The following is a 16,175-nucleotide window of genomic DNA, read 5'->3' as shown; positions in this document are numbered from 1 at the left end:
TTCTGAAAATAATAAAGAAAAAAAAAGATAGAACGACCCATAGGTCCCATTCTTCTCAGGTCTTCCTTACCTTCCAGCATGCCATAGGCAGAGTGTTAGTGGATGGGGCCCATGTCAAGAAGTGAAATAGGAGCAGTTTAATTCTGGCATATACAAGTTACGAAATATGAACAGTGTAATTTTGTTGATTTTTCCCGTGAATTAAATGCTATTACATTTGCCCTTAAAACTGACATTGCACAATGTCAGGATGAACAGTAAAAAATTTATGCTAATAATTTATTCCTCTGTCCCTACAATGATATTCAATAGCAAATAAAAAATACCATGACAATTTCAAAGATAGAATATAGGGGGAAAGGAAATAGCTGTTTGTTTTGTATATTTCGTGGCAATTTTTCCCCTGCTTTTTTTGAGAAAAAAAGAACCCATATTTTCATTTTGTACTGTGCCCTGTTAATATTACAGCCCTCTCTGTCTTTCTTCCCTCCTCCACCCCCAACTTCTTCTAGAAGTTAAACCCCAGTTACCTTCTGCAGAAATTCTAACCTGATTTCCTCATTCTTCCTGAGTTATCTTGGTCTCTTTGCCACAATTTCACATACCTATTGATACAGTCAGCCCTCCATATCCTTGGACTCTACATCTGCAGATTCAAGCAACCACAGGTAGAAAGTGGTATATTAAAAATTGCATCTGAATGGAACATTGTCTTTATATCCTTAACAATACAGTACAATAATTACTTACATAGAGTTTATATTGTAAGTAGTTTAGATATGAATTAAAACACAAAGGAGGGTATGTGTTGCTTACATGCAAATACTACACCATTTTATATATGGGTCTTGACCATCAGAATGTTTAGGGAGCTACAGAGGTGTCCTGGAACCAATGCCCCAGGAACACCAAGGGAGAATTTCTTATTGAACTTTTACCCTTCAATTAGTTAATTTTGAATCTGTCGTCTTCTCTATGAGTCTGTCTTTCCTAAAGATCTGAGGTAGGGTTTTCATTCTTTTTTAAATATTTATTTATTTTTTAGTTGTAGTTGGACACAATATCTTTATTTTATTTATTTATTTTTATGTGGTGCTGAGGATCAAACCCAGGACCTCGCAAGTGCTAGGTGAGCGCTCTACCACTGAGCCACAACCTCAGCCACAGGTTTTCCATTCTTATTCAGCTGCTAGGACCAGAATCACTGGTGCTTTCATAGCAAAAATAAGTTCCAGGAATAACAGTGAAAATGAGAATCTCTTGGGCTAGGTCAAATGAGAATCTCTTGGGCTAGCTTGTAAGCCAGCTTGAGAAGTAGTTGTTGAGTGAATGACAGAATACCAATGATCCAGGCCCCAGAAATGGTACTTCTTCAATGCCCACACTCCCATGTAAAATCTGGTCAGCCCCTGCTGAACTGGTCCCAGTGCCACACCTCAGGGAAATTTTAGAGCTCTTCCCTCACCTCATGCCTACATCTCCAACCCCCTGACCTCAAGTCTCTTAACACATATTAATCATCTTTTCTACTCAGTAAACTCCAACTTGAACTTCACTACTCTGATTAGACTCTGGTGACAGTAGTGCAGGACCCAATATGGCAGAACCAGGCTTAGTAAGACACTCACTTCTGGCACAAAATGTAAGGGGTTGCCAAAAGGCTCAGGAATGGAGAGAAAATTTTTTAGTGCAATGTTTTAAAAAAATCAAAATTAATATAATAACCATCCACAATGAACAGTATCTGCAAGTGTTAAATAAAAACAGGTTCAGATCCTGTACTTGCACAACTGACTTTACTTTATCCTAAACCCCGGAAGTTAGGCCCTATGTTTCATTGATTTCCTTACCCCAGTAGCTGATGGAGGATTAATATGAATGGATCACTTCTTTGAACCTGATCATCAGCTTGAAATGTGTAGATTCTGGTGATGAGAATGGTTAAGGTGGAATATGACATGGGTCTGTCATATGTTCTCTGAAGGCAACTGCACTTGGTGGGACACAGGACCATGTGCTCTCAGATTTAAAGAACATGTCCTGCCTTTACTCAGATCCTCTTGACATCCTGCTCCACCCACCCTCCTTGTATAAAACCAGACAAATGTCATGCTCTGTTGGTAACCCTTAGCATCACGCAGTCTGGAAGACTGCCCTCAGAGAGACTGTTGGAATGGAATCCTATTAGTTCCTGTTGTTTCAATAACCTTGCAGTAGCCTTGTTACATAACATTGTTAGAATCATAGTCTCAGGAATTGTTCGAATAACGCCACGTTATTTATATAAAGCTTTCATCGACTCTTTATTTCAGAAGTTTCCAGGCAAAATGAGATCAGAAAAACCAATCTATTCAAACAAAAAGAAGCAAGTTTTTGTTAACATTCATTCATCCTTCTTAAGAAAGAATTTAGAAAAATCAATAGCTCCAAGTTATACTCAGAAGGAGGAAAAAGTAAGACGTTCCACCAGGCTTTGTCCTGGTTATCCACCATGTGAAGGAAGATGAGCACCATCTCGCCTTACTACAAAGTTGTTCACTAGACTCCTTTGGCCCCTTTGAGGACCAGAAGACCCAGATGTAAATGTGGCCTATTTGAGCAAGCAGATTTCCACCCACAGTTAGCCACCAGGGGGCTGCCTGTGTGGACTGGTGGTGTGGACTGACTGCATGGCTTTCCTTCAATTCATCCAAAACATCCCATGGCAGCTTGGGAGGAAAGCCCAGGAACTTCCCTGCAAAAACAAGTCTCCACTATAGAAGCTGGCAAGTTCTATGGTGCAGACTTCTTCAGAGCAAAGAATAAAGCACGAATTTCTCACAAAGGATAGAAGGGAAATGGAGCTTGTGGAGTCTAATGGGAGAGTCTTGGGGTCTGCAACTTTCTCTCTCCAAGTAGGCTGAAACCCTGTTCATCCAGATACAGGGAAGGAGTACTTGACAGTTGTGGTTCCTGATTCTGTCAGCAGGGGTGGTGGCTGCTCCCCTGTCTGTGGAACACTCAGAAGAAGCTGGAATAAAACACATGTTGCAGGCTGGAAATGTAGAAAGCTCTCTAATAACTAATTTTTACATTGTTCAGACAGTTGAGGATACAAATTGTCTTAGTTCTATTACACTGTGTGTTACAGGAATAAATGTGTATGTTGAATTATGAAGTAGAAATTATTTTAATGTTGCTTATAAGAAAATAAAACTCTGTTGTCTGAGCAGTTTGGTTCAAATATAACTTGGCACTGGTTGCATTTTAGCTGTCTGAGTAGTGGGTATTTTTCCAAGCAACCTAGCTCAGAAGCAAGTCACCAGCTTTATTTTTCTCACAACCTGAACCACTGACCTTCAGGACTTGAGGTAGGAAACATTCTAGAACTGCTATTTGCCAAGGCAGAACTCTTCAAGGGTATGAATTATTTCTGTCCTCTGGGTTTTATTTGTATATTTCCAGGGCAAAGACAAAATAATGGGGTGTCCCATTATTAATGGGGTGTGAAGTGTTCCAACCTTGCACCACACTTCTCCCAGGAGTGCATAATGTTGTGTGTGTGTGTGTGTGTGTGTGTGGCGGGGGTTGGGGGTCGCCTCCCTTAAGCACTAGCAAGGTATTTTCCAAACTTCCATTCCGAGGGTGACTGTGGGTATGAAAACCGCCAGACGGCCTGGCCAGCGGGAGGCCCCGGGAGCAATGAGAGCTCCGAGTCGTCCCGACACGAGCCACAAGTTGTTTGGGGGCGTTAAAAGGAGTGCAGCGGCACGGGGCGCGCCTGTCGCGCCGGGCAAAGAAGGCCATGCTCCTAGAAGTCCCCCGCCCGGTCCCCTTGTCACTCATCCCCACCATTCCTTCCTCTTCCGAAACTAGAGGAATGACGCCCAAACTCGAACCTCCGTGCGCCTACAATCGGGTGGGCGGACGCGCGGCCACCAAACCCGTGGCAACGTCACCACCCCTGGAAGGGCACGCCCGGTGGCTGGCACGGCCGGGACAGGGAGGAGGGGGAGCTCCCGCACCTGGGGAGGCAGGTGCGGAGGCGGTTGGCCCCGGGATGGTGTGTGTGGAGCGCCTGGGGTGGGGGTCAGAGAGTTGGGCACTGAGAGCGCGTCGGAGTACGGGCCCGGAGCCGACGCGGGGCGTCAGTACCCGCCGGGCTGCCCGGGCAGGCGGCGGCGGCGGCGGCGGCGGCGGCGGGTGTGCGGCTAGGAGGCCATTTCCTCGCTGCGCCCCTGGCGGAGCCCGGTTTGCCTGCTCTTGGCCGCCGCCGCCGCCGCCGCGCGAGTCGGACCGCCGGGAGGGCTGCAGGGGAAACCAGGTCACGGGTCGCACACCCGGCACGGAACCGGTACCCAGAGCCCAGAGTAAGGCAGCGAGCGGGGAACGGGCCGGGGCGGGCCAGGCACGCGGGGGGCCGGAGAGGTGGGGACTCCCGTGTCCCCGGCCACACTAGCTTCCTACGCCTATAAAAGTGGAGTGGCTGGGGAGGGCTGGAGCGGCCCTGGTTACGGCCGCCTCTCTTCGCTCAAGGAGTTGACATTTCGTGGAGTCGCGCGACGCCCGGTCGCCTGCGCTCCCCGGGACCCCGCCGCCAGGAGGAGGGGGCGGAGGAGGGTGGAGACTGCGGGGCTTGGCCAAGGAAGGCGCACATCCTCGGGCGGGCGGCCGTGACGCGGCGGGGATTAACTTTGCATGAATAATGTGAGTGCGCTTGGAAAGGAGACCTTCTGCTCCCCGGGCTCGGGGCAAGCGCCCGCAGGCTGCCTTCCCCGGGCTCGGGCGGTCAACCCAACAGGCTCGAGGGCTCCGGTAATTTGGCAAGAGGACTGCGCGGAGGAGGCAGGGGGTGGTGGGTAGGCGGAGGAGGGGGCGACAGTTCCCACCGTCCAGAAGGTGGGGACTGGGTGTCGCAGGAACCTGGACGGGTGCCGGCTGTAAAGCTCAGCGCGCGCGGGCGGGCAGGCGTGGGCGGGCGGGGGTGTCATCGCCTCCTGACCTGCCTCCGCGGGGTTTCTGCGCCCGGGGTCTGGGAGGAGGTGCCCTCTGGCGCTCCGCCACCGCGGGGCTGCAGGCAGGGAGCCACGGCGTGGGCAGTGGCGGAGCAGGGTGTCTAGGGGCCCCCTTCATTCGCAGCGGCTGTTCCTCAAACCCCAAGCCCAGTTGTTGACAGGCTCCTTGTGAAATGGAGTTTGGCATCCTCAGCGCCCAACCGAGTGGAAGTTTCCATGATGAGGAAGTTGTGTGACATGGGGGTTCGGAAAAGGTTGGCAGGCACGGGGGAGGGGGGTGCAGTTTAAAGGGACTTGGGTCTCCTGTCCCCCTTTTTTTCTCCTGCCCTGGAACTCAGGGATTTGGAATGGAGAATTGCCCTGAAAGCTGTCGTGCGCTGTTACCAGTGCCTGGCGACTCAACTCTGCTGCTCTCTGCCTCTTTGGGAAATCGGTGGCGATTCTACTAGACTCCCGAGTCGCGCTTCTTTGCTTTGCTGTTCTTGACGCAGCATCTTCCTCTGGGTCATCTCGAGTTGGTTGTGTTACCAGTTGTTCCAGATGTGCATTACCCACCTCTTGGGGAAGGATTCATTTGGGTAGTTTTTATTCCTAGTTAATTTCGTCCTTCTTAGCTGCAGTTGTCATTTTGGAGGAGGATTTCCTGATGACCATTATAGGATTATTATTGGAGCTAATTCTTAAGCCTTCTGATTTGTTTTAAGAAGACTGGGGGTGGGGTGGAATGAGGGTTGTTTTTGTTTTTGTTTTTCAGTTAAAAGCTAAATGTGTAATTTTCTCCAAATGGGAAAATTTAAAAGAAGGGTCTGAAGCATAGCAATTCCAAACGTGAGTCAAAGAAAGTGTTTACCTGAGCAGTCAAGTTCAGACTCTTCACCCTCCTCTCTCCACACACGTTTAGAATTTGTGAAGATTCAAACACTATGTCTAACTGGTAAATATACTTGAAATAAATCCTTCCCCTCAGCATATAATTGGTCTTAGGTACTAGTGAGATTCAATTATAAAGACTATTTTAAGTTAAAGAAATGAAGCATTCCAGGTACTGTGCATTCATACGAGAACAGAACAATTTTTATAATGATAAATGTATTAGATAAAGTAAACCTGGTAGGCAGTGTTTTTACATCATTTATCCTTAGTTTGTTATCATTGCAACAAAATATTACATGCACTGTATTGCAAAGGAATAAAAACTGCATTTTAGTGAAAATGTTCCATGATTCATTCTGAATATTCATGATGACGATTCTACTCCCTAATTCATTCTGCTTAATTCTAACTCTGAAAGGAGGCATAAGCTAAGAAACATTAATGAAAAAGGTATTTCAAAAGTATTTTGAACAGTGGATGATTTTAAGACATTTTCATGTCAGTTGGCTAAGTGAGTTAATGGACCCTAATGGCAATTTAGTAGTGATTTGTTTGGGGTATTTTATATGTAGGGTCTGGTGAGCAACTATTTATTATTTGTGCATGTTAAACAGATGCTGGTAGAATTTTATTTTTAATTAATTTCAAAGGTTTATTATATATTGGAAGTGAAAACATCTGCTAGTAAATAGAGTTTGGCTTTATTTTATGAGTAAAATAAATGATACTGAACATAGCTTACCAAATTCTTTTGGTTTTTTATGAAGTGATTCCTGTTGGTTCTACAATGCAAAAGCATAATTTCATTGACATTGGGAATATTGTTGTATAAAGTAACTGGCATTACATTTCTCCCATTTTCACTTTTTTGTAGTAAATTCTGTTGTAGAGAAGAACTAAGACAATTTGCTTTTAATCTAGCATCTTGGGGGGGCGGGGGGAGGTGAATTCTTAAAATCCCCTTAAGAACAGGGAAAGCTGAGGATTCCTTTCCTTTCCTAAGGTGTTTCCAGTTGTTTGAAGCATGAGATGTTAGGGGGCCACACATGAGATTGCATGTTTGATTATAAAATAAAATTTTTAGTAAGCTCATCTTTTGATGGAAATCAGAATATAGGTGATTGATTTCTATATCTCTTTCTCATTCTGTTATAAGGTTCTGTGTCACCTTGGAGCAAAGACAGTCCCTTATTCCTTTTTAAAACGTTCAGTTTGTTTGTTTGCATCTTTTTCCTCCTTTCATCTTCTTTGCAATCTGAATTGTTCATTTCATTTGATATTTGTTGATTACCTGTCTACTCTGCCTACAGTATAGAGCCCATAAAAATGGGAGTCTTGACTACTTCATTGACTCTAGATTTCCCAGCATCTAGAAGAACACTTGACACACAGTAGGTGCTGAGTAAATCTTTGTTGAACAAATTAATGGTTGTGCCCAAACATCATGTTCCCCTAATGCCTGACTCAGCATTGCAAATGGGTGCCAGTTGGGCATGCCAAAATTTGTGGCTCGTGTGTGTGCTTGTGCACGCAAATACACACACATACCATGTTTACATGGTTCAATCTTTGCACCTCCTCACCCTCTCTGATAACAGCTGGCCTGCCATTCTGTATAGCAGCAACATTGTAGAGAGTTATTTCTCCAAATTGCTCCAGGCATTTGCCTACCTTCAGCAGTGGTGGAGATTGCCTTTCAAATGTTACCTTGATTCCCTGAAGACATTGACCGTCAACTCCCTGAATTTTAGCAGAATCTTTATGGGTTCCAGGAGCATTGTCAGTACTAAGAGTCAAATTCCAGAGACCAGACATCACTGGGTGATTGCAGCGACTTCTCACTCAGCAGGTCTTGGCAGTGTCTTTGGCCTTGGCAGTCCTAAGAGGACCAAGGGCGTGTGGTGATATAGTTTAGGCTGTAAAAATGGTGGCTTGGGAGGGAAAGGGGAATGGGACTGGCAAGTTCCAACACAAGATAGATATACTCCTTGGTAATAGATTTGGAAATAACCTGATGATGACTGTATGTTGTAACTCAAGTCAGCCAACCTCTTCTCTTTCCCCCCGGTTGCACTTTCATACATATATTCTGAACCAGATGATGGTGCACAATACTGCATTATGTGAGCTTTCAAGTGACCAGAATTTGATAGCCAAGGGGTCATCTTCAGATTAATTATTCATGGAAATTCTTGCCAATTGGGAATAAGAGGAAATTACAATCGATGATTATGGTAATTTGTTTTTGTTTATAGAGATCGACTTTCAGAAATGTGTCTGAGTAAATGCATAGTAAAAATTCCACAAAATAACAAGACTGTTAAAAATGGGAAGGAAAGATAAACTAAAATCCTAAGTGTTTACTGCTTTATTTACTTTATCTCTGAGCTTTGTAACAGCCAAGTTAATAGGAAAAAGAGAGAGAGAGAAAGAGAGATCTGGAGGGCATACAAGCAAGTTGTTGGTATAGATCAGATAATATGTAGAGAGCTCACCATGATGCCTGGCAACTAGAATATATTCATATGAAAGATCAAATTATGCCATGGACAGTGCTTCAACTTGGATTCTACAGAAAATGAAGTTTATATGGTCATGTGTTTTACCAGTCCTCAAGAGGGAGAAAAAAATTTCAGAAGGCTCAGTGAAGAAAAGTAACCAGATATGAGTTATCTCTGGGGCCCAAGCTCCTGTGATCCAGTGATGGAGATTCTGGCGATGATCCTCAATGCAGAAAACCTAGTGGAATGAATGGCTAACATGTCCATTAAACTAACTTTCTGAGACATGCAGTGTGTCCACCAGGCTTTTCATTAGAGCAATCTGAGAGGACAGAATAGGCAGGTACTTGAAAATGACCCTATAGCCATAAACTTCCCTGATTGGTGGACCTTCTGCTTTGTGCTTTTAGTCTATGTAGTTCTTATACTTCAGGAAGTCTGTTTCAATTCCTGCCCCCACCTCTAAATTGTGATGAGAGGCTGTGAGTGGGTTTATTCATCCTTGACACTCCAGTGCCTGATAGATAAGGAGCTTGGCACAAGAGCACAGGTAAACTTCTAGTGGAAGAATAGAAGGGAGAGAAGGGGTGGTGCTTCTCATTTTCCTCTGTGTTGGTAAGTGAGTGCCATCTTCTAACTTTTGGTTTTGCCCAAAGTGAATGTTTACTGCCTGGATTGCATCATAGGCCAAATCATGCAACTGTTTTGCTAAGAAGGGCTTGTTCTGGTGTCAAAGCTGGTTGAGCAATGCATGACAAGTTAACTCCTTACTTTATTTACAGTCACTTTGATCCTTTGATTTGATTGCTTATTCCATCTGCAGATATTATGTGCCCACTGTGTGCCTGATCCTGCTAGTCACCTTGAAGTTTGGTGTGCAGCCAGTGACATATGAGACAATACACAGAGATTAAGACAAAGGGATTCTGAAATGCTCTCCACTGGGATGAAATGGATGTGCCTCTTGGAGTTTCTCATGTGAACCCTTAGCTGAAATAAAGTCATTTTATTTCTGAGGAGCTGATTGCTTTGTGGTTTTCTGTAGCCCAAGGGTATTAGTATGAATTCCAGTGGGATTCACCCAGGATTCTCTTGTACCCAAGTGGTGTAGGAAATAATATGTTAAGCCAGTGCACTTCTGGATTGAGGATGTCCATTCTCCACTTTAAGTTCCCAAACCTGTCTGTCAACTGTGGCACTTAAGAAAGTGGGGATGGGGCAAGGGGAGGGTATCTAAATCATTGAGTCACAAGTAATGTACTTCCATATCCTCCTCTCAGGAATCTGGCCAGGTGACACCTAGATTAGTGATCTACATTCAATATTGATGTTCTTTGGTCCCTACTGTCCTAATTTCAAGGGGCTGTGGAGACTTTCTGTACTGGCAGCTTTTCTTGTGGCAGTACTATTTTTATTGAGTAAGAAACTGAGTTCTGTGAACTCGAGTGTCTTTTTCCAAGCAGCAAGTCAGGAGAGCCTGGAATGAGAAGGCAGGAAGCTTGACTATGCCCGGAGAAGCTTACTGCAGCATTTCCACCAGGACAGTCCCACATCCCACATAAGGGACATAGATGTGCTGGAGAATATTGATCACCTCTTTTTTCCTCAGACCCATTAAGTTTGCAATCTGTGGGTCTACTCTTAACCACCCAGAATACCTGCATGCAAAGCTTTGACCAAAAAAAAAAAAAAAAAAAAAAAAACCCAACCTCAAACTGTCTTCTGGGCTATGCTTATCAAAAATTCAATGATATTTTTGTAGACATGTTCAAAGGACAGAAAAACCAAAACATGAATTCATGATCCAACTTGTCACTGTGAGGAAGATCATGGCCTACATATGGGAGCTCTGGTTTTATCTTCCTGATCTTGATGTTTTATTCTAATTTTTACTTTTCCTAATCCTGCTTTCAAAAATTGCTCAGCACCTATAAGAGTTAGGAAAGGTTTGACGTAAACCAAGTTATGCATTCAAGATTCTAGTTCTGAAAAAGGGCCTCAGGGAATCATGGCTCTCTCTGTGATCAAGGTTTTACAGATTTATCAAAAAAGTTGTGAGTGATGTAAGTTGGGAAAAGCCAAAGCATGGGTGGAGGAAGGTAGATTGACAGCAGGTCTGTCTTTGTTATTTGGGGTCCATTTGGTAGGACTTTGGAGGCTTAGGAGGGCTTGTAATGAGGAGAGTTGAGAAGATAGTCATGTAGTCATGGTTTTAGTGGCATAATGTTTGACCGTGATCTTCAGGAACCACTGAGTATTCTTACCTTGTGACATATGTTGTGTTTTTAATTGATCCTCAAGATGGTTCATGTGCACTTTCCTCTCTTTATTTCTCTGAGTACTCTGTTTTCCTAGGTTTTTAACAATGTCTTCCCAGAACAGGTACTCAAAAAAAAAAAAAAAAAAAAAAAAAGAATGATTGACGATAACATCTGTGATATTTCTGGGCTTGATCATCTTTTTCACATTTCTCTCCCACATGCATGAATGTCTTACCACCTTGCATGTCCATGTATGCAGAATCTGTCTCTGGGACTAGTGTGTGTCATGTTCACAATGCATTGACAAAACCACCACTTGCCCCAGGCTTCTGCTGCACTTCTCAGGCCAGGCTTCCAAATCATGGTGAGAAATGCCAGCCACGCTGATGTCCCAAGCTACGAATCCCACCATCGCTCAGTCATCGCTCAGTCTCTTCTCTTAATACTGAATGTGTTGGCAGATTCTTGTCTTATTTTATTTTTTACTTATTTTACCATTCACTTATTTTATTCTTTTGTCAACTATGTTCGGAAATGCTAAGTTTTACTACTTAAAGCAAAAGCTTCAGAACCCATTTTTATACTAATGTGTGCTCTGGATGTTCAAGATCAGTTATCAGAAGGTATGTGATCATCGTATTCTTTGAATTTGTGTGTGAGACCTCAGGTGATGAAATTTAGTGCAAGAGGCTATGAAGAACAGTTTACAATATTTCACTTTTTTTAAAAAAATATCAGGCTCCTTTGTTTTAACCTCTTACTGTACTTCACAAAAAGTGATAAATTGAGGAAGCCACAGAATGGAAACCTTTTGCTTTTTCATTTAAAAAAACAATTGAAGTGTTTTGCAGTGTTGTAAAAATCCTTCTAAATTTGTTACTTTAAAAATATTATGATCATTATCTTTGTCTTTCCTTGACTTTATTTCTAATGTTTAGATTATTGATTTACATAGGCCAGAGAATAGTTTATTTCTGTTGTGTGTCTGTTTACTGTATTTTTTGCTACACTTGCAATATTTGGAGTCCCAAAATAGGGTACTTACATCTGAATTACAGACACAATGAGGAAAAGCATAGGTTTCATTCTCATGTATTGTTTTTCTTTTTCTTTTCTTTAAAAAAAAAAAGGAACCAGGAAAACTTTACACCCGAAATATGTCTTTCAAAAAATTAAGTTATGACCTACTACATGGAGTATAAACCTGTCAGTATATCTGGTAGTTGTAGTATTTATGAGCAATTCGAAAAATACCTTGTCTTCCTGAGACTTTCTGGAAAAAAAAAAAGTCTTGTACATTTGGCTTGTTAATTCAATCACACTCTATAGGTTCATAAATAAAAGGCTAACGCATGTTTTGGAATATGCTCTATATTTATTTTTTTTTTACTTTTCATTAAGAATATGTGTTCGGATTTATCTTTATAGAAGTTGCCACAAAAATGGAGCCTTAAAATAAATTTTTTTCCCTCTTCTGGAGTCTGTCCATCCATCCATTCAACCTACCCACCCACCCATGCACCCACCCATTCATCCATCCATCAGTCACAAATTCCCTTAGCATCTGCTGGGGGCCAGGAACTATACTAGGTACAGAGACACCATGGCAAACATTCAAAACTTCTGGCTGAGTCTTCTGTGGCATTCCATATGAGCTGATTAAGTCTAGAGCCATGTTTCTCAATAGCAGGTACTATTAGAATTTGAGGCCAGATAATTCCTCTGTATCACTGCAGTCTTGGTATTTCAGGCCAGATAAATCTTTGCTATGGAGGACTGTCTGTATATTCTAGAATGATTATCAGCATTGCTGGCTTCTACCCACTAGATGCCAGTAGCACCAGTAGCATCCAAAATGTCTCTGGACATTGTCTACTGGGAGGCAAAATTGCCGCCACTGAGAACCACTAGTGTAGAGATAAAGTTGTAGAGCTTTGTAGTGGGAAGGTGTGGATTACTACTGTGACCTCACCTGGCTTCATTGCACATGCTCAGTTTCATTGTCTATAACGTAAAAATTCAATGAAATAATGTAGTGCTTGACCCCTAGTTATGTATTCCTAAATAGTAGTTATTTATAGTAGGAGGAGTATTAATATTTCACAGATAATTGAAATATTGATAGTTCTATGACGTAGTAAGTACAATGTATCGTGGGAGCACATACATAGGGGTAGGGACGGTTCTACGCAGGAAGAACACAAAACACAAACACAGGAAGTGGGTGTGAATGTGTGGGACCATTCAGGGAATTGCAAGGAGCCCAGTCTGTGTATAAAGAAAGGACAGTAAGCTGTTGGAGTCTGGTATTGTAGGTACCAGATGATGAGGACATTCCTGGCCACAATAAAGAAGATGTACTTTGCATCATAAGCATGAAGAGACTGAAGAATGTAAATTCGATTTTTGTTCTAAAAGGGGGTTTTGGGATAGATCTTGAGCAAAAGGGCTTCTGGAAGTGAGGAGACCAGTTAAGGACTCAGGGTAATCAACTGAGAGGTGGCGAATTTCAGTAATGAGGCATTTAGTTACAAGTTGCCACAATGTCTTTGGGAACAGATTTTACTTTCTCCAACATGTGGCAAAATTTTTTTAGTTTAATTCCAATAATGAATATTTTTAGCAAGCTAGCTCTACATTTGGGGGAATTTCAAGTGTAATTTGAAAACAGATTACATGATGGAATCTCTAAAATGTTCTCAAGTAAAGCTTAAAGACCCTCTTACAGCCTGTTCAGAGTTCTATATGACTTTAAAGGTTTCTCCGACATTGTACATACATTCCTGCAGTTCCCATGTCTAACAAAAGCAAAGTTCTATGTGACCTTATTGAAATAATTGTTGTGATGGGAATCATTATATCAAATGTTGATTTTCTAGCTGATGAGGATTTTATTTCTTTAATGATCAAGATTAGAGATGGATGAAGAATATGAATGAATGCATGAGAGGATGGCTTTATGGAAAAACCACCTAATTAAGAATAAAAAATATTTTAAACAAGTTTCTTGGCCTATCTGAGCTTTAATTTCCTTAGTTATAAAAGGGTACTCATAAATAAATTAGGTAACCTCAGTTTATCTTTTGGCCTAGGAGTTGGCATACATTTTCTGTAACAGACCATACAGTTAATATTTTCAACTTTTTAAGACATATAGTCGCTGTTCAAATTATTCAAGTCTGCCATTGAAGTGAGAAAGCAACCATGAGCAATAAGTACACAAATGAGCATGGCTGTGTACCAATAAAACTTTATTTACAAAAACAGGTGAAGGGCCATAGCTTGTTAAACCCTGTAGCGCAGCACTGTCCAATATAATGATAGCCACACACGTGGTTAAGATTTTTGTTGATAATCACAATTTGCAAACAGGTAAGAAGCATCCAGTGATTTTAATTTCAATACTTTATTTTATTTTATCCAATTCAGATATTACTGACATGTAGTCAATAAAAATATTAGTGATATTTTAAATTTTAGTTCCTTTTAAAAATAATCATCAGATTAGTTAATAGACATGTCAGGGAGCAGAGGCCAGATCTGACTCTTAATATGTTGTCAGAGGTGTTGAAGTCATTTTCCTGAAATAATTTTTAGAACTTTAGTCTGTTCTAATGACTCATAACATAATAGCTTAGCTTAAAAATCTTGATTTTCCTAGTATTTATTCTAATATTTATCCTATAATTGCTTGTTCTGAGGGGGCACCTCTTTTTTAGTCAAAAAGATGTTGGCTTGTTTTCTTCCCAAATTATAAATGTTTTCTATCAAATATTCAGCCAGATCTGTAGAAATACCTCACATAAAGGAAATAGAGAGGGGCACAAATGATAAATGTGATGTTAGTGAAAAGAAAAAGAAGCCCTTTTCTTCTACCTATGCATGCTTTACCTTTCTGGAAATCTTCTAATTTAATTTTAATTAACATGCTTTATTCTAAGAAGTAAGGATGACTGGGGGTATAGCTTAGTGGTAGAGCACGTGCCTGGCATGTGTGAGGCCCTGGGTTCTATCCCTAGCACTGAAAAAAAAAAAAAAAAAGGAGAAGAAGAGGAGACAAAGGGCTCATTCATTTTAGATTCTTAAGAAATAATAATACAAACTATTATGCTGAAGATATGTAAAAGAATAAATAGTGGTATGCCTTTATGTTATCCTAGGTAAGACTTTCTTCTTCCCGAGTCTATTTCTGTAGAATATTTTTGAAAATTAAAATTTGCAGTATTAAGAAGTTAATCCTTATAATGTCTGTCAAGTGCAGATCTGGATATTAAAAATATTTTATTTAGTTGTAGATGGACACAATACCTTTATTTTATTTGTTTATTTTTTATTTTTTTGAAGAATTTTTTTAAATTTTTTTTTAGTTATACATGGGCACAATATCTTTATTTTGTTTATTTATTTTTATGTGGTGCTGAGGATTGAACCAGAGCCTCACATGTGCTAGGTAAGTGCTCTACCACTGACTAACAGCCCTGGCTAATTTTTGATATTTCAAGTTAGGGAATAAATAATGCACTCAGTGCCAAAGTTGTTTCTGACTTATGATTGGATTCTCTGGGGCTCAGGGCATGCCATAGTGTAGGCTCCAGTGACATCCTTTTTTAATGTCCTGTCACAGAGCAAGGAGAAGAAAACCTGATTCCTTTCTTGGGTTAGTGGAAGCCCTGGATTGAATGGGAGCTGGAACACTGGAGAGAGACAGTGGGTAGATAGCACCCGGGGCCACTGGAGGAGGCAGACATCTGATGGGGCATGAAAGACAGACTGAGTTGAAATGCCTAGCTATGTTTTCTCCAGAAAATTTTGTAACTGCTTTGAACTTCAGTCACCACATCTGTGCAATGGAAATTATATGGGTATGGTTTACAAATTTCAGTGCTCTCCAAGGCTGAGAGAAGAAATTTCCCTAAACCTTTAGCCTCAGAACATCTGGGCCTTGGAATAATTCCTACAACAGAGAATAGCAGTATGATAAAATGCAATGCATTGTCATGAGCGATTATAAATATAGTTGTCCCCCAATATCATTGGGGAGTTGGTTCTAAAAACTACCAAGGATACCAAATTCACAGATGCTCAAGTACCTTATATGGAATGGCATAACAAGGCTAATGGTGGAACTCAGTGATGGAGTACATGTTTATCAATCCCCAACACCAAAAAAGGTATAGTTTTGTACATAATTTCAAGAGCCCCTGAAATCCTGCCCTGGTTATTTAAAAATCAAGATCAAAATTCTTTTTGATCCTATCTGCTGACATTTGCCATTTCAATGACAGTTTTCCTCACTCCTTTGTCTACAGGGAATATGACATGTTTAGTCACTTTCTATATATATATTTCTTCACTGTCCAGTGTCCAAAGCTTGTACTTGTCAGTGAGATATTTCTTTGCTAGATTTTAAGTTCCAAGAGGGCAGGGACCTTGTGTTGAACAGTACGGTGCTGTGTGGAAGGCCAGCCCAGAAGGTAGGTGCTGAGTAATGCCTTCCTGGTGTTGTGGCCAACCACACATTGGCTGTTTTCTTATAATTAGGATGA

General features: G+C 41.5%; 1 protein-coding gene across 4 annotated transcripts in view; it reads left to right on the top strand.

The window, feature by feature from the left end:
- The first annotated feature begins 4,199 nt into the window (after positions 1–4,199).
- Thrb (thyroid hormone receptor beta) overlaps positions 4,200–16,175 on the top strand; it is a 374,654-nt gene continuing 362,678 nt past the window's right edge. Inside the window, exon 1 of one of the 4 annotated variants that reach the window (XM_046467719.2) lies at positions 4,200–4,349. The gene's annotated coding sequence lies outside the window, so the exon portion shown is untranslated. Of the gene's footprint in view, positions 4,350–4,593; positions 4,795–4,984; positions 5,249–16,175 lie in introns of those variants that run through there. The other 3 variants (XM_046467722.2, XM_046467720.2, XM_058586571.1) reach the window with 3 other exon arrangements.

This window comes from Marmota monax, unplaced genomic scaffold (genome assembly GCF_021218885.2).
Source record: "Marmota monax isolate L192 unplaced genomic scaffold, Marmota_monax_Labrador192_F-V1.1 WCK01_AAM20220418_F8-fsc00152, whole genome shotgun sequence".
Classification (NCBI taxonomy): domain Eukaryota; kingdom Metazoa; phylum Chordata; class Mammalia; order Rodentia; family Sciuridae; genus Marmota; species Marmota monax.
Note: the sequence above shows the minus strand (reverse complement) of the source record. Positions and strands in the feature narration are given on the sequence as shown.